Genomic DNA, 26,162 nt, shown 5'->3' with positions numbered 1-26,162 from the left:
TAAAATATAATGGAATATTAAAATGATAGAATTGTGGGTGGGTGAAGGATTTTTCCTCTATCCGATTTCCTTTACGTTCTTTTGTTTGCCAGTAATACTAGGTTTTTATAAAAGGTATCTAAGTTTTCCCTATTATCAAAATAACTTTCATGTAATCTTTTAGTAACTCTTAAATGAACACTATTCCTCATTCCTGTAGCTAATTTATGCTGCAAAATGAATTGCTCTGTCCTGCATTGCTGTACAGCGGAAGTATGATAATCAGAATCAGTTTGAAAATGTCCACTAACTACTATCTGAATCTGCATACCGTGTAACCTTTTATCACCGATCATCAATGACCTTCCTGCTAACATTAGACCCGAAGTGGGATGATCTCTGATAGAAACATAGAAAACCTACAGCACAATACAGGCCTTTCAGCCCACGATGCTATGCTGAACATGTACTTATGTTATTGATCAAGTTTGTTTACATTTGCAATCCCTCAGAAGATGAGGCAGTTTATGGCTGTATTTGCCAAGATCTGGAGCATACTCAGGCTTAGACTGATAAAGTGGTAAGTTACATTCCCAAGCAAGAACCATCACCAACAAGAGAGACTAACAAGAGACTCTTGATATAATTACCTTAAATATCCTGAGGGTCACCATCAACTAGAGTTTCAGCTGAAAAAGCCACATAATTATCGTGGATGCCAGAGCAGATAAGAGGATGGGCAACTCACATGCTGACTTTACCTCCAAGGCACAAGTTGGAAGAGTGATGGAATACTTTTCATTTGTCTGGATGAGTGTATTTTCAGTAATGTTCAACAAGGTTGAGATTACCTCCAGTAAAGCAGCCTGCTTGACTGCTTTACCACCCACCATCCTAAGCATTCATTCCCTTCACCTGTATACAGTGGGTCTGCTGCTTGTGTGTACCATCTCAGTCAGAATCAAGTTTAATATTCCTGACATATATGTTGTGAGATTTATTATTTTACAGCAGCAGTACAGTGTAATCCAGAAAATACACTATAAGTTACAATAAGAAAAAAAAATTAAGTTAAATAATAAGTGCACAAATAGTGTGGTTGTGTCATTGGTTGTACAATCTACAAAGGTACAAAGTTCCTATTTGCTATTCATCCCGGCTACGCTGATACTAAGTTGTTGACGCATGATCGCTACCGCCAAGAAAGATCATTGCAGCATTCTCCTCCCCATACTGAACTTAGCCACTCACCCTCACCCCAGAGTCACGTCATCCTGATATATCACCTGTACTTTGTTGTCATTGAGTCCAAATCTTAGAACTCTCCATCCATCAGCAGTTGTTCAGGAACATAGTATTGCACCATCATCTTGAGCATCTAATTCCGATTTCATCATTGATACTGCTGTTTCAAAATGTGAATAAATTCAAAAGAAATGGTAATAAGAATCATGTGTGCATAAGACTGCTGAAGTCATCTGAAAGAAATACCTATTTGTAAATTGAAAAATTCAGCTCATGCATTCAGAAGTGAAGTGAATAGCTACTTTGTTGTTCTTTTGGTAAGTGGGATTGTCTTTTCCTATTTTAAAAAGGCTGAGTGACAAAAGCAAATTGCTCACATGTGGCTTCTAGTGGTGGAACTGGAAACTTCACCTACCTTCACATTGTAATGAGACAGCATGCAGGTTTCTAAATCTTATTTTATTCAGTAAAAATGATGTGTCTTTTAAACTTGCACTCTTCAATTTATTAATGTTTATTCCTTGCCAGTCTGATATTAAAATATAACAAAAGCTGATAAAAAAAAGCATCCATGCCGGATGCTATTTTATTTAATTCTGCACTGTATTTGTCAAATGAGGCAAAAGCATTTTAACTATCCCCTACTTACAGTTTTTTAAACAATGGAACCATTGCTTTGTTCTCTTATATCTCTTGTTTAGGTCTGAGAAGATACTTTCAATACTTTGGATCAAAGCTGAACTTTTAAGTGCTTGCATTGGCTTATAAACACTTTTTATGAACTGGAAAAGCATTGTTATCTTTCCAAACTAGAGGTTGAATTCACTTATCCCACTTCTTATTTTATACAAAAGTTCTCGATATTTTGCAAATATTGTTCCTCATTTTCAGAAAGCATGTTGTTCAAAAGAATTTTTTTCAAAAGAATATGTTTTTTTAAATTGCTTCAAAGTGGAAATTGACCAACTAGAAAAGACCTCCTATAATCTCACTCTTTATCTATCGCTAGTCAGCCAATTTTCTAGCATGTCTGATCTGTGATTTAAATAAATTGTATTTTAGCATTTAAATCCAGATAATGCACAATGCTACTCTCTTTCCTGTAATATATAGGCTCTCCTTCCAAACAGGAAGGCACCAGCAAACAACAATTCCTCGGGTGACATCTTCCAAATAACCAGTCTCTTCAATTATCTCACTTTCTTCACATCTTCTGCTCTTTCTTTTTGTCTTGATTGTATTTAAGAAACTGTTGGAGCCTGTGATATGCAGTTTGGAATGCAATCGAATTATGTAGTGCTTTGCTGTCCCTGTGAGGTCCAAGAGCATGAACAGCCTCATGGAGAAGACCAGAGACAAGATTAACCCCATTTCGAAACATCAAGGAAGATTGAAGCATCGAGGCAAATGCGGAGGAGGTCAGCAGTCACTCTCCATGGAGACCAAAGGTTTGACAGCGGTCACTATCTGGGTCAGCGGCGTTTGGAACCAGTGTGCCGATCGCTCTTCATGGAAGGACCGAGTTTGGGCAGCTGCTCTCTTTGATGCTGATAGGAGGATGTCTTCAAAATTCTGAAATTTATATGATTATTGCACAGTAGCTTAAACTGGCCTCCTTCAGTTTTCTGTGTTTTTTTTTTGTTGCCGATTGTCAGGTGGGCAATATGCTACTTTTTGTGCGAGGGAAGGTTTGGGGATTTGGGGTCTGATATTCTTATTGGTGTTTTTCTGCGCTGGCAATCTGTCAGCTTTTCTGTGTGATGGAGGAGGTTTGGGGGTTTGATGCTATTGTCGCTGTTCTTTTTTCTGAGGGAGGGTGTTCAGGGTTTGATGCTATTGTCACTTTTTTGCGAGGAGGTTTGGGGGTTTGAAGTTTTTGATGTTCTCGGTGCCAATTTCTAGGTGAGCGATCTGTTAGTTTTTTGTGTGAGGGGAAAGATTTGGGGTATGGAGTTTGCTGTTCAAGCCATCGTTCTCCCTGTGGATGATCTGTTAGCTTTTTGTGTGAGGGAGCGTGATGGGGTGTTTGGGTTTGCAAGTTTTTTTTCTTTTTCCTTTTTTGTGAAGGTGGTCTGTATTCCATGGCTATCTGGAGAAGATGAATATCAGAGTTGCATTGTACATGCATACTGGGACAATAAAAAAATGAACCTTTATTTAATTTACCAGCCTCATGAGTGGCACCTCACCAAGGTCTAAAAATCCAAGTAAACAACATCCACTCCTTTGTCTACCCTGCCTGTTATTTCCTCAAATAATTCCAACAGATTTGTCAGGCAAGATTTACCTTTAAGGAAACCATGCTAATTTTGGTCTATTTTGTCATGTGCTTTTAAGTATCCCAATGCCTGTTAATGTTAAAGACATTATTATCCTCAATAATGGACTCTAACATTCTCTTTCCTGTCTGTTACCTCCCTCCCTCCTTAAGGAGTAGGGTGATATTTGTAATTTTTTAATCCTCTGCATACATTTCAGAATCTAGTGATTCTTGAGTTCTGAAAGAAGCATTAGTCATAATCTTCCAAGGGTGCAGTCCATCTAGTCCAGGTGAAACTTTTTGGCAAACTCTTGTTTGCAGAGGAAAAATGAAAAAGCACACAGCAAAACTAATACGACAAATTACCTTTAAAGTGTTGGAGAGCTGATGAAAGCTATATTCTGGACTGTGCGTGCGGGGTGCCTAGAGACGACTCGAGTAACGGCAGTACTCTCAATGGATACGATTAAATATTCTCATTTCAGCCAGATACAGCTGAAAAGCACAACTGCTTCCAAGGTCAGTGCAATCAACAAAGATGTCTTAATGTGTTTAAATGAACTATCACTGTTTAAAACTGATGGAAACAACACTGATTGTAGATGGAAGAGTCCATGGAGGATTCCATGGAGGAAGTGTGGCTGTAAATTGGAGTAATGAGTGCATTTAATGAATTGGGGTTTTAAGCTCCCAATATCAACTATCTTGCTAGCAAACGTGAATAAAATCGATGATCTCAGAGCTAGGCTGCTGAATCAAAGGGTCACTAGGGCCGCATGCGTCCTTTGTTTCATGGAATCCTGGTTACCCCCTTCCATACCAGATGCAGCGATTCAGAGCGACAGGTTTACTATACACCATCAGTATCGATTTATAGAGTCTCTCAAAAGCAGAGGTGGAGGAGTATGCCTCATGATCAACTCTTTTTGGTGCACAAGTACGTCAGTGCTGTCCCAATTCTGCCCGCCAGACCTGGAATATCTAGCAGTTAACTGCCCGCTTTTTTAACTACCACAGAAGATCTCTGGGGTCATTTTGGTAGCAGTATACATTCCACCTCAGGTCAATGTCAATCAGGCTTTAGATGATCTGAGCAATGGGATCAACATGCACGAAACAGTGTATCCTAACACCTTCACCATTGCTTTGGGAGATTTTAACCAAGCTAGTCCGAAAAAATCACTTGCGTTACTAGAGGAAACAACACACTGGACCGTTGTTACACCACCATCAAGAATGCCTACCATGTGATTCCATGCCCTCACTTCAGGAAGTCTGATCACCTAGCTGTATTTCTACTCCATCAGTATAGGCAGAGACTGAAGACTGCAGTACCAGCAGTGAGGACCAAGAAGGTATGGACAAGAGAAGCACAGGAGTACCTAGAAGACTACTTTGAATCAGTGGACTGGACTGTATTCAGGGATTCATCTTTGAAACTGGATGAGTATGCTGCAGTTGATACTGACTTCATTAAATCTATGTGGCTGAGGGTGAGCCGACAAAGACATACTGTACATTCCCAAACCAAAAGCCAAGGATGAAGCAGGAGGTACGTCATCTGCTGAAGGCTAGATCTGTGGCATTCATGTCTGGTGACCCAGACCTATACCAGAAAACCAGGTAGGACTTCAGTTAGTCCTGACGAAGGGTCTCGGCCTGAAACGTCGACTGCACCTCTTCCTACAGATGCTGCTTGGCCTGCTGCGTTCACCAGCAACTTTGATGTATGTTGCTTGAATTTCCAGCATCTGCAGAATTCCTGTTGTTTATGATTTATAGATGGCTATTTCAAGGGCAAAGAGACAATTTCAAATTAGGTTGGAGGCGATATCGGATGTACAACAACTCTGGCAGTGTTTGCAAGACATTACTTTTTACAAAGTGAAACCCAATAGTATGAATGGCAGTGATGCTTCACTACCAGATGAATCAATGGCTTCTATGCACGCTTTGAAAAAGAGAACAGAATTACAGCTATGAAGATCTCTGCTGCACCTGATGACCCTGTGATCGCTGTCTCAGAGGCCAATGTTAGACTGTCTTTAAAAAAGGTGAACCCTTGCAAGGCGGAAGGTCCTGATGGAGTACCTGGTAAGGCTTTGAAAACTTGTGCCAACCAACTGGCGGGAGCATTCAATGACATTTTCAACCTCTCACTGCTACAGGTGGAAGTTTCCACTTGCTTCAAAAGGGCAACAATTATACCAGTGCCTAAGAAGAATAATGTGGGCTGCCGTAATGACTATCACCCAGTAGCATTCACATCTACAGTGAAGAAATGCTTTGAGAGGTTGGCCATGACTAGAATGAACTCCTGCCTCAGCAAGGACCTGGATCCATTGCAATTTGCCTGTCATAACAATAGGTCAAGGGCAGATGCAACCTCAATGGCTCTTCACACAGCTTTGGATCACCTGGACAACCCGAGCACCTATGTCAGGATGTTATTTATTGACTATTGCTCAGCATTTAATACCATCTTTTCCATAATCCTGATTGAGACTTTGTAGGACCTGGGCCTCTGTACCTCTCTCTGCAATTGGATCCTCAATTTCCTAACTGGAAGGCCATAATATGTACGGACCGGTGATAACATCTCCTCTTCGCTGACGATTAAAACTGGTGCACCTCAGGGGTGTGTGCTTAGCCCACTGTTCTACTCTCTATATACCCATGACTGTGTGGCTAGGCTTAGCACAAATACCATCAATAAATTTGCTGATGATACAACCATTGTTGGGAGAATCTCAGATAGAGACGAGAGTGTACAGGAGCGAGCTATGCCAACTAGTGGAGTGGTGTCACAACAACAACCTGGCACTCAACGTCAGTAAGACAAAAGAACTGATTATGGACTTCTGGAAGTGTAAGTCGAAGGAACACATACCAATCCTCACAGAGGGATCAGAAGTGGAGAGAGTGCGCAGTTTCAAGTTCCTGGGTGTCAAGATCTCTGAGAATCTAACCTGGTCCCAACATATCCATGTAGTTATAAAGAAGGCAAGACAGCGGCTATACATCATTAGGAGTTTGAAGAGATTTGGTTTGTCAACAAACACACTCAAAAACTTCTATAGATGTGCCGTGGAGAGCATTCTGACAGGCTAATTCACTGTATGGTATGATGGCGGGGAGGCTACTGCACAGGACCGAAAGAAGCTGCAAAGGGTTGTAAATTTAGTCAGCTCCATCTTGGGTACTAGCCTACAAAGTACCCAGGGCATCTTCAAGGAGCGGTGTCTCAGAAAGGCAGCATCCATTATTAAGGACGTCCAGTACCCAGGGCATGTCCTTGTCTCACTGTTACCATCAGGTAGGAAGTACAGAAGCCTGAAGGCACACACTCAGCGATTCAGGAACAGCTTCTTCCCCTCTGTCATTCGATTCCTAAATAAACATTGTACCCTTGGAAACCACCTTACTTTTAAAAAATATATTATTTCTGATTTTTGCACAATTTTTAATCGATTTGACATAAGTATACTGTAATTGGTTTACTTATTTATTATTTTATTTTATTTTTATTATGAATTTCCTTGAACTGCTGCTGCTGTTAACAAATTTCACGTCACATGCCAGTGATAATAATCCTGATTCTGATTCTGAGTGAATATTAATGATTGTGATAAAATAGTTTTATGTTAAATACTATCGTCAGATTTCAGCAAATGCTTCATAAAGCATTTTTCTATCTAAAAATTAGGTAAAGACTTAGTGGTATCATCAACATACTTTAGAAAATTATAATTGCATTTGAAACAATCTAGATTGATTATTGAGCTCTACCTTCTAATGATATAGGTAAAAGTCTTTTCAATGGAGTATATGAAATTTGTAGATAACTGTGAATTTCAACTCAGGGTTCATCAGAGTAAATCATATCCAACACAAACTTATTGATCCATTTGACTTTTTCATCTATTTGTGGTTGGCAACTACATCAGGAAGACTAGTCGACTTCTTCAATGTTTGATAGTTAATTTAAAGGGCATGTTTGATTTGTGATTTGAAGAAACTGTATGTTAGCAAGTAAATACAGATAATTTGTAATGCAGCCGTGTGTTTTGTTATTTCTAAAATATTTGCAAGACAAGATAATTTATTATTCTAGTTGGATGGATTTTATTTTTTAAAATACATTTTAAAATGGTATGAGAGAGGACGCAACAAATAAAGATGGTTGTCCAAAAAGTGTCAGCTTGCCATTTTAATGCAAGGTAGCAAATGTATTTTGCCATTTTAATGCAAGGTAGCAAATGCATTTATATTTGTGTCAGATTGTTTGCTACAAACTAAATTATCATATTTGCAAACATAAGTTCAACTTGATCTTCCCCTCTGTTCTTGATCCATTCCTCAATGAATGTATTTTTCGAAAATTAATGTTTTGCAAAATCTAATTTCATGCTCTAGAAGACGACCCATTGTTGAGTCAGGCAGGAGGTGAGTAAACAGTCAAAGTTTCAGACTCAGCCTAAAACAGTGACTGCTTATTCCTCTGCCTGACTTGTTGAGTTTCTCCAGCATTTCGTGTCTATTGCTTAGCATCCCTAGCATCTGCAGAATATCTTGTGGTTGCTCATTACTGAGTATTTGTCCTAATGCCATAAACCTTTAGTTTTTTGTTGTCTATTATGTTTTGTTCCAGCAGAAACTAATCAAAAGAAAAACGCAGGAGCCCAGATGGTGTCCACTTAGTTTCTTCTCCTTTTTCTTAGGGAAGCGCTCACATAGGACGTAATGATGTATGCCATTCACACACTTCTTATATGTAGTATAACCCATAATGAACTATGTAACCAAACAAAGAATGCATAATCAAAAGATATATTCACAATATTACTTAAATATTGAATATACTACACTGTCTACATGCAGTTGTTTGCTTGATGGTTGTGGAAGAATGCTGTGTTATTAACATAAGGATAGAATGCTCATGGTGTTTAACCTTAGGCAAAACTTGGCAATGCAGCTGGTTAGGGGAATTCAATTCCCTGTAAATTCAAATGACATTGCTGAACCAAAAGCCATTATTGAAATTTTGCACAATGGGTATTCTAAGACATTTGCAGTTGTTTATCTATTACAATGTACACACACAGTAACAAAAAATATAACTTTTGTTCATGTTAATGTATTTTAAATGTTTCAAATTGTTGCTTGTGACTGCATTAGACAAAGGGTAAAGTCATCCCTGAAATGCATACTATACTGTATATGCTATGCATTCAAGAATTTAAATTCTTTCTCAGCTTAAATGATTTTGTGCAGACAGAAAGTCATAAGGAATGACAATATTGTTCAGACCAGCTACAGCATTCTCAATGCCTGGACAGTGTGTAATCTCTAATATGAGAATAACTCAGATAACTTCATAGTAAGGCATTTACTCAGCAGTTGGACCTTATATTTAACTAACATCAGCAGCAATAGCATTTTGTACATTCTTGAACATCCAATGAATTTTAATTATGAAATATTATAACACATCGAATCCATGAAACTACCTCACCACTTTTTTATTTCTATTTTGCACTACGTATTTAATTTATCTATTACATATATTTACTCTAATTCACAGTTTTTTTCTCTCTATTATGATATTGTACTGCTGCCACAATGTTAACAATTTCATGACATATTCCAATAATATAAAACCTGATCTGATTCTCATTCTGATTCTATAGTAATTCACAGTTTCTGTATTAACGAAGTCCAACACAAATCAAACCATTATGTAACATACATCAAAGTTGCTGGTGAACGCAGCAGGCCAAGCAGCATCTATAGGAAGAGGATGCTGCTTGGCCTGCTGCGTTCACCAGCAACTTTGATGTATGTTGCTTGAATTTCCAGCATCTGCAGAATTCCTGTTGTTTGCGTTTAAAAACCATTATGTATATAGGTTTCAATTACAAGAAAATTTTAAACAAGCTATTCACTAAATTTTGTTATTTAATATAAACTTAATTACTTAAAAAACAAGTTATCAACTGAATATCCCTTTTGTTAGTGATCAATTGTTGATGGTCTTTGCATCCACCATTTTTTTCAATTTCTTATTTCATACAGCAATGTGCCATTCATCTTGGAGAATTGGGTGGAAAATGGACACTTCATAGAATTTTGCATAGCTATTCTTCCCTTCCAAGAAAATAATTTGTGCTGTCACAAATTCAGTAGAATTTGTAATAACACAAATTTGGTTTCTTCATTGAGGAAATAAAATAAATTTCAAACCAAGTTACATGTTTGCATTTTGGCACTTCGTTGTTTAGAATTTGGTTAAATGTTTTGTTTGAAATTAAACTTTACTGGAGATTTATTTTATAATTTTTTTGCTCCATAACTTGTTACAAGTGTGATATGATGGTGAGTGATGTGAAAAAAGGGCACCTGGGATCTTAGCAAATAGCAGGACTAATAAATTTTGCGAACTGAGGAATAGAAAGCCACAGAGAAGGATTAATAAAAGTAGGCACATTAAAGCCAAATCAAATACAGAAAGAGGAAAAGAAAAAAAATGAACAAGATTAAGAAAATGAAAATGATACAAAGAAGTATTAATAGTATGAATGACTTTAAATTTGACAGTTTTACAATCTGAACGAATGAAAAGTGCACATTATTTACTTACTGGGCAAAAAAAAAGTTAACAATTGCTACATTGATAGTTATGTATTTCTGCTATTACTTCTTGGATTGAGATTTCTGTCATAATTTTAATGGACAATTAATATGTAAATGTAACTGGTTCTTAATAGTAGCATGCGGCTGGAGTGAAAGGTGTTCTTAAGAGGAAATATTGACCTGTGAGGGTCATGACATAAATAAATAAATAGGTTGGCTGGAACTTATAGGAACTGCTAGCATTTGCACTTTTAAATCCCAGCAAGTTCCAGATTGTCATGGAAGTTCCCAATTTACTGACCAAGCCCTGCTGGGTTTTCCCAGCAGAGGTGTTTGTTGGACTGTTGTTGGATATCATGTGGAAATGGAGCATGAACATTTTGAATGCATGGTGTGGGTTTTGTGAACTATTTATTTGAATGGAAAGTAATGGCCACAGCTCTGAGGGAAAAAAAACAACAAGCATAAGAAGTTAAAATTTTCTAAATTGCCTTTAAAGTTCATAATTATTAAAAATCTTACACTCAAAATGAAATAGTTTGTTAATGTTCAACCATTTTTGTTCTTAATTATTTAGTGGATTTTAACACTTTTTCAACATGCAGAAGCATTTGAAAAACATTAAAACTTTGACAGATGACAAAGCTGGGGATGCAATTTTGTAGGCAGATAGGTTTTATAAGGTGTTTTAGGGTGGGGTTTGTGTTGGCCCACTAATGTGATCTCCAACATTATGCAGGCAGACCAAGTTTTATAAGGTGTTTTGTGGATGGTGATGTTCTGGCCCACTAATATGATCTCATACATCATACAGGATCTGGTGAAACACATTCTGAATTTGGACAGTTTTCAACAAATCCACATTGCTAAATTCATATACTGTAAGTTCGTAGCTTTTGTGTATCGTGGTAGCAAGTCTGGGCATTGAGCTGCTCTCAAGTGTTTGTGGGCCACCAGGTCATTTACAGAATGTAATCTGTAAAGATGTTTAAATTTTCTGGCATGTAACTTGATTAAAATAATGCTTTTGTGTAGAGTCTATCTTACCCTAAGGATAAATGCTAACATCCCACAAATTAGCAAAAGTGAAAGAAAATATCCTAGTAGACAGAAGTGTGATATGATACCCATTTAATTTCAAAAAAAGGTTGTTAGTTTAAGGAAATTCAAAGCCATGTATCTGTACATATTTTGCTATAGGCCATTATTTTATCTGTAGGAATAAATGAAACATGTTACTATCATTTTTTAGAAACATAGAAAACATATAGCACAATACAGGCCCTTCAGCCCACAAAGCTATGCCGAACATGTCCCTACTTAGAACTATCAAGGTTTCACCCATAGTCCTCTATTTTTCTAAGCTCCATATAGCTATCCAGGAATCTCTTAAAAGACCCCATCGTTTCTGCCTCCACCACCGCCGCTGGCAGACCATTCCACACAGTCACCACTCTCTGAGTAAAAAACTTACCCCTGATATCTCCTCTGTACCTGCTTCCAAGCACCTTAAAACTATACCCTCTCGTGCTAGCCATTTCAGCTCTGGGGAGAGGCCTCTGACCTTCCACACGATCAATGACTCTCATTATCTTGTACACCTCTATCAAGTCACCTCTCATCCTCCGTCATTCCAAGGAAAATATGCCGAGTTTACTCAATCCAGGCAACATCCTTGTAAATCTCCTCTGCGCCTTTTCTATGGTTTCCACATCCTTCCTGTATTGAGACGATCAGAACTGAGCACAGTACTCCAAGTGGGGTCTGACCAGGGTCCTATATAGCTGCAACATTACTTCCTGGCTCTTAAACTCAATCCCACGATTGATGAAGGCCAATGCACTATATGCATTCTTAACCACAGAGTCAACCTGCATAGCAGCTTTGAGTGTCCTGTGGACTCAGACCCCAAGATCCCTCTGATCCTCCACACTGCAAAGAGTCTGACCATTAATGCTATGTTCTGCCATCATATTTGACCTATCAAAATGAACCATCTCACACTTATCTGGGTGGATCTCCATCTGCCACTTCTCAGCCTAGATTTGCATCCTATCAATGTCCCGTTGTAACCTCTGACAGCCCTCCACACTATCCACAACACCACCAACCTTTGTGTCATCAGCAAATTTACTAACTCATCCTTCCACTTCATCATCCAGGTCATTTATAAAAATCACAAAGAGTAGGGGTCCTAGTACAGATCCCCGAGGCACACCACTGGTCACTGGCTTCCATGCAGAATATGACCTGTCTACAACCACTCTTTGCCTTCTGTGGGCAAGCCAGTTCTGGATCCACAAAGCAATGTCCCCTTGGATCCCATGCTTCCTTACTTTCTCAATAAGCCTGGCATGGGGTACCTTATCAAATGCCTTGCCTAAATCCATATACACTACATCTACGGCTCTACCTTCAGCAATGTATTTAGTTACATCCTCAAAAAATTCAATCAGGCTCGCAAGGAACAACCTGCTTTTGACAAAGCCATGCTGACTATTTCTAATCATATTATGCCTCTCCAAATGTTCAGAAGTCCTGTCTCATAAGACCATAAGACAAAGGAGCATAAGACAAAGGAGCAGAAGTCAGCCATTCGGCCCATCGAGTCTGCTGTGCCATTTAATCATGAGCTGATCCATTCTCCCATTTAGTCCCACGGCCCCGCCTTCTCACCATAACCTTTGATGCCCTGGCTCTTGGGATCTTCTCCATCAACTTACCAACCACTGAAGTAAGACCCACTGGCCTATAAATTCCCTGGGCTATCCCTACTCCCTTTCTTGAATAAGGAAACAACATCCATAACCCTCCAATCCTCCGGAACCTCTCCCGTCCTCATTGATGATACAAAGATCATTACCAGAGGCTCAGCAATCTCCTCCCGCACTTCCCATAGTAGCCTGGGGTACATCCCATCTGGTCCTGGTGACTTATCCAACTTTATGCTCCAAAAGCTTCAGCGCATCCCCTTCCTTAATATCTACATTCCCAAGCTTTTCAGTCCACTGCACGTCATCCCTACAATAGCCAAAATCCTTTTCCGTAGTGAATACTGAAGCAAAGTATTCATTAAGTACCTCTGTTATTTCCTCCTTGTCTAGTGAGTTATTTAATTATAAAGAGTTATTCAAGGTAATTTTCATTAATTAGGAAAAGTATTGATACTGCATAATCTAATTTTTTAGTATTGATAGATTAAACATAGAGACACTAAACTAGACAACTAGACATATTGAACTAGACAAATCTCAAAAATGTAAATTCTTAATATTTAAATACTTCATTCAAAACATGGAAGGTGAAACATTTTTTCTCCCTTATGTAGTGAAGACTACCATAATATCTAATTGTATGCACCAGTGCTATAAGAAAAGCACATATACTGTATTTGAAGTGTGCATATATTTTAGAGCTAGCATTGAATAACTTAAATACTGAGAGGGATAATTGAACACTAATGGAAAATAAAGCAACACACATCAAAGTTGCTGGTGAACACAGCAGGCCAGGCAGCATCTCTAGGAAGAGGTACAGTTGACGTTTCGGGCTGAGACCCTTCGACGAAGGTTCACCTTTTGAAGTTCTTCAAAAGTCAAAGGAACTTCGATAAGCAAAGGCCAGAGAAGCTGCTGTTTTTATTGTCTGAGTGTCACAGACACCTTCCATAGATACAGTTGGGCATGACTGGTGAGAATCTTCAGTATGTCCCTGTAAGGACATGAATAAACGTTGTGAATGTTAGCACTTTGAAGAAGACTCTAGTGCAGGTAGATCCCCTGCTTTCTTTGACTACTCCTGTTGGCTGGAAGAAAATCAGGTGAAGTCTTCTTTGTTTAAAAATGGAATTTGGGTGACCTCCTTAGATATCAGTGTACATTAAACTGAGATCAGTATTAGCTGGAAAGTTCCTAAGGCCTAGAAGCCGTGAGCAACTGTGACCTCAATGGACAAAGCAGCCAGTCTGTATTTAACAGGTACAACATAAGGTGGTATTTAATTCTTGGGATGTCATACAGGTAGATCACAGTCAGGACAAAATGCAATCTGAATGTTGACTTATTAAATAGCAGAGATAGATATTTACAAAAATTGGTACATGGGGAAATATTGTCATTTTTCAAACCATTTTGGTTGATAAGTAACATGTGTTGTACTCCCATGTCATAGTTGGGGAGAATTCCACAATGGAAAATAAGTACTAGGGAGAATGAAAATCCTCACAAAAAATGTTGTGATTAATTTCTTTAGTGCATCCAGACATGTCTATACAATTGTTCTACTCTGTATTTATCTGATTTTCAATTCCATAGTTATTTTTTGAAATTGTGTGAACAAGTTTCTTCTGCTGAGTCCATTCAGCAGTTTTCTGAGAGGCCAATATTTATTTCTCACAATGATCATGCTTTGAAACTCAAGAAGTAGAATTTGTAGATTTATCATACATAAACTAGTAGAGCAAATAGTCATTCAATGTCAATCACCAGCATTAATTTGTGAAATACCATAAATTATGCATTGAAGTTTGTGAAAACATGTCCCCATTGCCTTAGTGGCGTGATTTTTGAAACACTTTTAGTATATGTTTGGAATTGTTGCTGATAGGTTAAGGTCAGAGAGATAATATAGACCCAGAAGGAACACATTCAATGAGATCCTGAATCATAACTGATATCTCCCACTATTATTTTGTTTTTTTTTTAAAACCATAACTAGGACATGGTACTACAATATTAACTGACAGGTATAATATTCAGGCATTCATGATTAAGCTTTCTATTATTTAAAAAAATCTACTCAATATTGGAAAGAACCTTGTGGCTTGTATTTTCCAGATGCTATTTGGTGAATTATTCCATTGTGGCTCATTATATACTTGCTAAATAAAAAAAGACATAATGGATATAGCTAATTAGGTAAGGTAGAATAGTTATTTTACTGACAACTGTAGTGTACTACCTATTGAGCAGAAAGAACATGTTGTGCTGTTAAATAGCCGTCAACACCATGTAACAATTTGGAAGCTTCTGGAAAGCAGACAATGCATCAATACATGGCCACAAAAATACTGCAGCAGAATTGTTGAGTAAACTAAGATGTGAACAGGAGTCAATATAGACCAAAATATCCAACGGACGATGCATTTATCTGAGTGTTTGTGTATAGATTTTAGCGCTATGAAATACAGTACTTACTTTATCAGTGCAAAAATGCTTGAGCTCCTTGGATCATAGAAATTTCAATATAGTCTGAAGGTGTTTGACATTTCTTGCGGCCAAACAGCTATGCCGTAAGTCTCTTTCCCACCTCTTTTCCTATACCTTTTTAAGATTTTACTATGTAATTCTAATTTTCCTCTAAACACTGAGATTAATTTATTTTTAATAGTTGGTTTACTAAAGCAATCGTGCATTGAAATCCATCTGAGTCTGGAACATTAAACTCATTATAAAATAGCATGTCATATATTGCCTTTGAAATTCATTCTATGGTAGAGCAGAATGTGTAGTCACTATTATGTAATACTCCCAGTGTTAAATTTTTCTTGGTATTTTATTAATCTACATATGAGGGAAAAATCTTTATCTTTGCAGCTCGCCTTATAATAGTTACTTTGAGTTTACATCTCCTTGTCAATTGACCAGTCAAAATAATTGTCATTGCTCAAAGTGCTATCCATAGGTCCACGTGAAGTCAGCTGAGTGTTACTAGAAGAGTTGGCAAATACTTTACTTCTTCCAGAGGTGACTCTTTTGGTGTCCAGTGAATCCTGTTTGCCAGAAGCTGGATTGCATTTGATGCCTTGTGCTACAAGGAAGTGAAATATCAATAACCTGGGCAGCTAGAGCTGGATTAGGATTCAAAAATGTGTGCAAGTTTGCACCTGAGTCTGCAGTCTAGAGTTTGAGCTGAGTGCGCATCCAGATCCAGGGTTGAAGTTGGTGCAGGAACATGACTGGGTTTTGCAGCTTTGCCATGTGCACCCTAAAACTACATAGAAGTTCTTAGATCCATGGGAGGGTTCACCGTATACCATTGCAGTCTTTATCCTTGGTGCTATCAGGGATGTTTTACTGTCTGCAGAAGGTCCATGCCCTACCCCTCATGGATAATGAGAACTTAGTATAGCAAGCTGCCTCTAGTGTATACTTGGGTGTCTTTGTTGTTAATGGCAACTTACCATAATTCTGAATTGCCATTTGAGATACTATGTCTAAAGATGTGTGCCCTATTGCAGCTCAATTGATCCACTCAATCCATCCTCACTTTAAACCGCACCAATTTTCTGCTTCTCTAACTGTCTAACACCCCACTATTCACATAATGAGATTGTGAGGTGAATGTACCTCGCTACCAAAGGAGGTGTAAGGCATTCCTTCCCCCTGCTAGCCTGCAGGTCACCCTTGGGCAAGATGTAGCACCTGCTTAACCGCTTGATCAGGGTCACATGAAGCCATGGAAGCAGATGGTGGATATCCCAAGTCCTGGTTTTGCAACCACTGACACCAGGCAGACAATCTCTGAAGAGTATTGATAATGGCTGAGGTCACCCTTTTTGTAAAGACACTGCCCAGAAGAAGGCAATGGCAAACCACTTCTATACAAACATTTGCCGGGAACAATCATGATCATGGAAAGACCATGATTGCCTACATCATATAATATGGCACAAACTGAACGAACAAATCATGTAACACAGAAAATGCAAGAATATTCATATATTTCCCTATCACTGAAAGCCTACTCATCAACCAACATCTCAATGTGTGATCTGCAACTTGCCTAAGTCCAGATATCCAATATGAAAACAATGACTAATATTTTAAAAATCTCACCTAGATCCAGAAGATTGCTGGAACAGAATTGACCAATGCACCTGTACCAAGAAAACATCTATTACTGTACAACACCTGAATACTTCATTCCTGATTTCAAAATATCTCTAAAGTTCCAGAACACCATCAATTATTTCAGCCTATCCATAGTCCATGAGCAGAGAAGCCAAAATTTTCCCCTGAGTCCCAAATAATAAGCACAAGTGGTGTCCTCTTCTTCAGCAATGGAATGTGTAAAGTTATATGAACACCTTTGCTGTGTTGGGCAGGTGGCCAAGTGGTTAAGGCATTCATCTAGTTATCTCAAGTTCGCTAGTTTGAGCCTCAGCTGTGGCGGCGTGTTTGTGCCCTTGAGCAAGGCAGTTAATCACACATTGCTCTAGTCTGTGCGAGGAGTGGCGCTCCACATAGACTTCCAATCTGCGCCTTGTAAGGCATGAAACTGCCCGATGCAAGCCTCTCATGGTCTGAGTCAACGCTCCCCCCCCCCCCGCCTTTGCTGAGGAGCATTCATGCTAACCTTAAGTTCAAACTGATGTTTCACTCCTAAATGTATCACCGTGTACAAGAATTAATATTACATCTGCAGTTTTTATCACAAATCTTTCTTGTACATTTCTTGAGATTGCTGAAATAAATGTTCTGCCTTTTTGTTTGCAATCCAGAGGATTTTGTGTACTTAGAGACATACATTGAAATCTGTCAACTTGACAAGTGCCCATTCTTTGCTCCTGTCACCTTTATCTAGCTGTTCCAGTAAACTACAATACTTTTAGTATCTATGACTTTCACATGGACAGTAAGTCTCACATGCAAAATTTTTTATCATTTGTAAGTCCAAAAATGTCATATCTAGTGCATTGCATTTTTGACTAATTTCGCTGTAGTTGTCAAATAAAATTAGGCTCTTATAATTTAAAAGCTAAAATAATACAGATGTTAGAAATCTAAAGCAAAATGAGAAAAAGCTGTAAACACTCAAAAGGTGAGGCAGAGTAAGTGGACAAAGTAACAAAGGACTAGCATTTCTGGTTGATAACCTCTGTGGATCCACATACAATACTTGCAGCAGACATTTAATTTAATCTGTTCAAGAAGATGCTGGTGAACCACAGTGACATGTTGCAGGCAGATTAGAAAACTTTTAAATACATCTCTTTTGAAGTACTCCCACTGCTCTCTGCAGCCGGAAGGGACGACTCTAAGCTAAATTGAAACACAGGCAATGAAACTTCCTCTACCCTGCTTCTTATTAGCAAATGTGCAGTCACTAGAACAAGATTGGGGACTTAAGGGAAAGATAACTGCATTAGAGGGAAATGAGGAATTGCAGCGTTATCTGCTTCATGAAGACATGGCTCACTCCAGACACGCCAAATACATTGATAATACACAAGGGTTTCTTGATACACAGAATGGGCCAGTCTACTAATTCAGAGAAGGCGAAAGATGGGGGTCTGTGTTTCATGATAAACTCTTTGCTGTGTTCAAATGCAGCTGTCTTGTTGCTGTGTCGTTTCCCCAACCTAGAACATTGAACGATTAAGTTCCAACCATTCTACTTCCCAAGAGAATTCTCCTCCAAGATCCTGACCACAGTTTACATATCTCTGCAGCACCAGGAGTCCCACACACTCGACCATTGCTATGCTATGACTAGGAAAGCCACAAAATCTATACCTCTGACACTATTCAGGAAATCTGATCACTTGGCTACACTCACAACACGCTAGGGGAACTCAGCAAGTCGGGCAGCATCCTTGGAAACGATGAGTCAATGTTTCGGGCTGGAACCCTTCGTCAGGACTGAAGTTCGAAGGGGCAGTGGCCCTATAAAGAAGGTGGGGGAGGGTTGGAAGGAGAAAGCTGGTAGGTTCAGTTGAAAAAACAGTAATTTGAAAGACAAAGGGGTGGGGGAGGGGAAGCAGGGAGGTGATAGGCAGGAAAACAATGGGTAGTAGAAGAAGGCAGAACCATGAGGGAGGTGATAGGCAGCTAGGGGAGGGGGCAGAGTGAAATAGGGATAGATGAAGGGAGGGGGAAGGAATTACCGGAAGTTGGAGAATTCCATGTTCATACCAAGGGGCTGGAGACTACTTAGACGCTATATGAGGTGTTGCTCCTCCAACCTGAGTTTAGCCTCATCATGGCAGTAGAGGAGGCCATGTATGGACAGATCTGAATGGGAATGGGAAGCAGAGTTGAAGTGGGTGGCTACCGGGAGATCCTGTCTGTTGTGGCTGACGGAGTGGAAGTGCTTGACAAAGCGGTCCCCCAATCTGTGTCAGGTCTCACTGATGTAGAGGAGGCCGCACCGGGAGCACCGGATGCAATAGATGACCCCAACAGACTCATAAGTGAAGTGTTGCCTCTCCTGGAAGGACTGTCTGGGGCCCTGAATGGTGGCAAGAGAGGAGGTGTAGGGACAGGTATAGCACTTACGCTTACAGGGATAAATGTCGGGTGGGAGATCCGTGGGGAGGGACATGTGGATAAGGGAGTCGCGGAGGGACCAATCCCTGCGGAAAGCGGAGAGGGGTGGAGAGGGAAAGATGTGCTTAGTTGTGGGGTCCTGTTGAAGGTGGCGGAAGTTGTGGACGATAATGTGCTAGATCCAGAGGCTGGTGAGGTGGTAGGTGGGGACAAGGGGAACTCTGTCCCTGTTGTGGTGGCGGGAGGATGGGGTGAGAGCCGAAGTGCGGGAAATGGAGGAGATGCGGGTGAGGGCATCATTGATGACGGTAGAAGGGAAACCACGATCCTTAAAGAAAGAGGACATTTGAGATGTCCTGGAATGGAAAACCTCATCCTTGGAGCAGATGCGGCGGAGACGGAGGAACTGGGAATAGGAAATGGCATTTTTGCATGTGGCGGGGTGGGAAGAGGTATAGTCAAGGTAGTTATGAGAGTCAGTGGGCTTGTAGAAGAGTCACTTGAGACAGTCACTTGGCTGTCCTCTTCCTACCTGCATACAGTCAAGACTCCAGAGATAAAGCTAACAAAGTGATGGTTGCTAGAGACAGAGGACTGGCTATAGCATTGCTCTGCATCAGTGGACTGCACTGTGTTCAAGGTCTCATCAAAAGACGAATGAATACACCATGGTTGTCATGGACATTATAAAACAGTTTTAGATGAGTGTGTCCCCTTAAAATTATTCAGAATTTCCTCCAACTGGGAGCCCTGGATGAACCATGAGGTCCACAAGCTGCTGCTGGCCAGATCAGTGGCATTCATATCTGGCTACCAAGTAAGATGCAAGAGGTTCAAGTACAATTGCTGGAAGGTTATTTCACATGCAAAGTAGCGACTCTGAACTAAACTTGAATCATCGAAGAATGCTCCACAGCTGTGGCATGTCTTGAATGTTTTCACAGCTTACAAATGAAACCAAGTGACATACTGTAGGTGGCAACAAGGCTTCACTCCCAGATGAGCTCAAAGCCTTTTATGCTCGCTTTGACCATTGAAACATGGAGGAACCTTCACGAATTTCCACAGCCCACAATGACCCTGCGATTTCAGTCTCTGAGGCTGTCATGAGAGCATCCTTCAGTCGGGTGAATTCACGGAAAGCATGCCACCCAGATCGGGTACCTGGACGAGTACTAAAGACCTGTGCTGAGCAGCTGGCTGGAGTGTTCACTGACATCATTAACTTCCTGCTTGGGCTCACATACTTCAAGGATGTTTCAATTATACCAGTGCCTAAGAAGAATGTGGTAACCTACCTTAATGACTATCATCCAGTAGCATTTACTTCCATTGTGAAGAAGTGCTTTGAGAGGTTGGTGATGAAACATATCAACTCCTGTTTGAAAAGTGACTTGGATCCATTCCCATTTGCCTGTCCTCACAACTTGTCCACAGTAGATGTTATTTCATTGGCTCTTCACTCAACCCCGCAACAATGCATACATCAGGATGCTTTTCATCAACTTAACTTGGTATTCAATACTAATATCCCTCAATTTTAATCAATAAGCTTTGAGATCTTGGCCTCAATACCTCCTTGTGCACTTGGATCCACAATTTCCTCACTTGCAGACATAGTTTAGACAAAAGCATCTCCATCACAATCGTTATTATCAAAAGTGCACCACAAGGCTGTGTGCTTAGCCCTGCAGCTCTAGTCAGTCTTGTTACATACCTCAAGGAGATCTTGTGATTTCCTTTGTGAGAATGATGTAATGGTCTTTTGGAGGACACCTGATGTAATTTTCCCACTGACGTGAGGTCACGTGAGGACATGTTCACCACGGGTATAAAGGGAAGACCTCAGGTGACGCAGTTAGTTTTTAGTTTTCCAGCTAAAAGGATAGTCTGTCTCCGTTTCTTGTTGCGTATTTATTTTATGACGCCGTTTCATTTTTAAAATGGAGTGTTACGTTCTGTTGCAAGGTACAATAGTGCTGGACTGGCAATTTTTGCTAGATGTGTTGATGTACCTTTTTCCAGCAGTACTGAAGAGTGAAGACTTTATCGAAATACAGGATATGAAGGATTAGGAGAAGTTGGGAATGTTTTGCAGTTTAATAAAGGACTGATCTTATTGAGGATTCGTTGAATGAGTAGCGACCTGCATCGAAGATAACTCCTGCCGAAAGACCAAGGTAGTTCATGCAGAATTTGCTCTCTAGAAATGCAGGTCAGTTGTTTTAAGCCGTTTATTTCCTTCCTCATGATCCTTTGGACCGAACCAGTAGGAACGTCATGTCTATGAAGAAATCCTTCTCCAGAGAAGTCTTTCCCAATTGAACATATAAATCTGTTGGACTTTCGAATTTACCATTTTAAGAACTGTATCTGACTTTACCGCTTTAAGAATTGTTTTTGCATTTAACGCTTTAAGAACCAGTGCTGAGTGATGACTTGTTAACGGCTGCATAGCGGTTAACTTCCGGTTAAGGTTTTCGTTTGTTTTTTTTTATCCGTGTTTAATAAATGTTTGGTTGTTTTTATATAACCAGACTTGATTGATATTCATTGTTGCCGGTTACGTAACAGTCTATACTTACGACTGTGAGGCTAAGCGCAGCTCCAATGCCATGTTTAAATTTGCTGATGACACCACTGTTGTTGGCTGAATCAAAGGTGGTGATACATCAACATATAGGAAGGAGATTGAAACTCTGTCTGAGTGGTGCCACAACAGCAACCTCTTCCTCAATATAACCAAGACCAAGGAGCTGATTATTGATCTCAGGAGGAGGAAACCAGAAGTACTTCAGCCAGTCCTCATTTGAGGATCAGAGGTGGAGAGAGTCAGCAACTTTAAATTCCAGTGTTATCATTTCAGAGGATCTGCCCTGGGTTCAGCAGGTAAGTGCCATTATGAAGAAAGCACAGCAGTGCATCTTCTTTCTTGGAGGTTTGCAAAGATTCGACGTGTCATCTAGAATGTTGATGAATCTCTATAAATATGTGGTGGAGAGTATATTGGCTGGCTGCATCATGGCTTGGTATGAAAACACCGTGCCCTTGAGTGGAAAATCCCAAAAAAGTAGTGGTTAGAGCCCAGTCCTCCATGGGTAAAGTCCTGACCACCATTGGGCACATCTACATGGAGCGTTGTTGCAGGAAAGCAGCATCCATCAAAAAAGATCCCACCATCCAGGAAATGCTCCCTTCTCATTGCTGCCATCAGGAAGAAAGTTCAGGAGCCTCAGGACCCACACCAACAGGTTCAGAAACAGTTATTACTCCTCAAACATCAGACTGTTAAACCAGAGGGTATAACTTCACTCAGCTTCACTACGCCATCACTGAACTGTTTTCACAACCTATCGACTCACTTTTAAGGACTCTTGTGTTCTCCATGCTTATTATTTGCTTGTCTGTCCGTCTGTCTGCTTGTCTATCTATATTTATTTATTAATCTATCTGTCTTTCTATCCCTTTATTTGCGCACGTGCATAGTTGGTGTCTTTTGCACATTGGTTCTTCATCTGTCACTTTTGTATGTGTTCTTTTAGATTTACTGTGAATGCCTGTCAGAAAATGAATCGCTGGGTTTTGTATGGTGACATATATGTACTTTGATATTAATTTTTCTTTGAACTTTTATACAAAATTATTTCATCTTATCACAGCTATCTAGTTACTCCTTTCCACCTGTCTAGACAACTCTGATGCTAGTTTCCTGGCTTTCAACATCTTGATTGATTGATTACCAACATTACAACATTATGATGATTGTATCTTAAGATAAGAAGATAAAGTTAAAGAGAAAATCAAGCACATTCACACAAACATCTGTTAAAAAGACTGCTGGGATTCAGTTTGCTTGTTCTTCATATCACATAATTATTACTTATGCAATGCCCATGTCGTGATGAGAGAGGAGCTTAATGCGAACAGTTTTAGCTGCGTACCTCCTCAAAGATTAGCCCATTCAGCTGATTTTCTTCTTCTTAAACTATACCTGCATCTTATGATTTAATTTGGACCTCTCATGTGTCATTTTAGCTGACTTACTTCTGCAAAGTTGATAGTTTGCCCATATTGTGTTGTTATGCTAAATAAAAAGATGGACTTGGCTCAGTAAAAATCAAAGCCAGAGGGATGCATGCCAGTGAGAGTTAATGCCAGAGCATTTAAAGCCTCAAAGAGTCATTGCCAGGCCAACAACTTCAGCAATTATTGGTGCCAGGATAATTTAAGCATTATGAACATAAGTGGCAGAATAATTACAGCTTCCATGTTAAGTGTATATGGAAAAAGTCATTGCCTGTGGAACTTCAAGTAAGTGGGAGCTGGTGCCAGTGCCAACAAGGCCACGACCACCATTTTGGTACAGTTGAAGAGTTCTGATTAGTTCACATCTCCATGTGTAAGGATGAATGTGAATGATTTGACAAGGATTTGAAGCATTTTACCAAACTGGGTTAGCAATGTGAATAGACTAAAGACCTAGTTGCGAGGAAGTAGCTAAAGGAGCGTCAAGGTATTTAAACAGATGAAAGGTAAAGATGAGTAGAAAAGGAGAAACTCTTTGCTGGAGGGGTCAGAAGCTATGAAACACAATGAAAGTGATGCAGAAAGAACACAGTGATATGAGTAAAGTGTCTTTAAACATCAAGTGACTGGAACATATTGCTAGGTTTCATGCTGCAGGCAGACTACATTACTGGATAAAAAGTGGAGTTGGGTAAGTATGCAAAAAGAGAGAATTTTCAAGGCTATCATGAGCCAGTGAGGATCTTCAAGCATCTGGATTGCTCTTACTTGAATATAGTATAAGCTCGACAGACCAAATGGCCTCACTTTGTGTTGTAATTATTGTGTGATTTTCTACATAACTCTGGTTCATTCAAAATCAGTACCAGAACAATTGTACCATAGTGAGTATTAGTGGCAGGTTTTGTACCGCGGTAAGGGTCAGTGGCAGTTTACCGTACCTCAATGCCTGAGAAAATGTAGCCTAGTAAAAGTCACTGCCTATTACATTTTAGCCAATTGCAATATGAACTTCATAATTTCCTGTAAATTGCTCATGGGAATGCAGAACTCTGATTCTGATGATTGGCTGTCAAAACTGAACTTAGTTTAAAATAAAAACTGAGAATAATGCAGCATGTCAGCAACCATATGCAGAGAGTTAGAACTTCAAGTTGATGACTTCTTATCAGATCGGAATCAGGTTCAATATCATCGGTATATGTCATGAAATTTGTTAACTTTGAGGCAGCACTACAGTGCAATACATGATAATATAGAAAAAAAATTGTGAATACTGGTAAGTATATATATCCTGAATCATTCAGTGTGCCTTCAGGCTTCTGTACCTCCTTCCTGATGGTAACAATGAGAAGAGAGCATGTTCTGGGTGGTAGGGATGGATGCTACCTTTTTGAGACACTGCTCCTTGAAGATATGAGAGAAGTTAGAAATAAAACAGCAGGTTATAATTTTTTATTTAGAGATACAGCATGGTGACTGACCCTTCAGGCCCAATGAACCTGCGCCACCCAATTAAAAGTTCAAATTCAAACTACATATATTATCAAAGTATGTATGCATACACAACCCTGAGATTCATCTTCCTACGACAGTCGTGAAACAAAGGCACACCATGGAACCCATTCAAAGAAAGCATCAAAAACCAAATGCACCAAAAAAAAGAACAAATTGTGCAAACAGCTAAAAACGTGCGAATAACACACCGAATATTAAACAGTAAACCGCAAATTCCTTCAAACAGTTTAGTTCAGTTCAGTTCAATTTAGCACTGTGTTGCTCCTTGACTGAAGGCCACAGAGTCTGTCTCTCCCAATCAAAATCACACAAAATAGCAATAAAAAAAGGAGTACCTCAAACCAGAAACACATTATAACGTGAACTGCAAAGTCCTCCAAAAACAAATCACCCATATGACCAATTAGCCTACTAACCCATAAGTCCTTGGAATGTGGGAGGAAATTGGAGCACACAAAGGAAACCCATGTGGACACGGGGGAACATGCAAATTCCTTATAGACAGTGGCAGGAATTGAACCCGAGTCACGGGCACTGTAATAGCATTGTACTAGTCACAATGCTACTGTGCCGCCCCTGATAAGATAGGATGAGGCGAGAGGAAAACCAATATGGAAGTCTGAAGAAAATCAACAAGAATTAGGTGATGAAAGAGATGTTGATGTTAGGCAAAAATAGGGTGGCTGTGTACCAAATAAGGGAACAAGCAGTCAACATGGGCAGATGTAAATGGGAGAAACTGAATCATAACCTTAAGTTAACCAAAGAAAACCAATTTGTGCAATTTAGTAAACACAAGAGACTCTGCAGATGCTGGAAATCCACAGCAACACACACACAAAATTCTGGAGGAACCCAGCAGCTCAGGCAGCATCTATGGAAATGAATAAACATTTGACATTTCAGACCAAGATACTTCAGCAGGACTAGACAAGCAGGTGGGAGAAGCAAGAAGGTGGGGTTCAGAGGGGAAGGAGTACAAACTTGAAGATGAAGCCAGGAGAGTGGGGGAGGTGGGATGAAGGAAGAAGTTAGGATGTGAGAGGTAGAAAAGGTAAAGGGCTGAGGAAGAAGGAATCTGATTGGAGAGGAGAGTGGATCTACTGTTTCTGATACTTCCAATGTGGCCTCCTCTACATTCGTGAGATCTGACATGGATTGGGGGGACTGCTTTATTGAGCACGTTTACTCCATCCACAAAAAGCAGGATTTTCCAGTGGCCAACCATTTTA

This window comes from Mobula hypostoma, chromosome 4 (genome assembly GCF_963921235.1).
Source record: "Mobula hypostoma chromosome 4, sMobHyp1.1, whole genome shotgun sequence".
Taxonomy (NCBI): Eukaryota; Metazoa; Chordata; class Chondrichthyes; order Myliobatiformes; family Myliobatidae; genus Mobula; species Mobula hypostoma.
The sequence above is the reverse complement of the archived record's forward strand: the minus strand, read 5'-3'. Positions refer to the sequence as shown.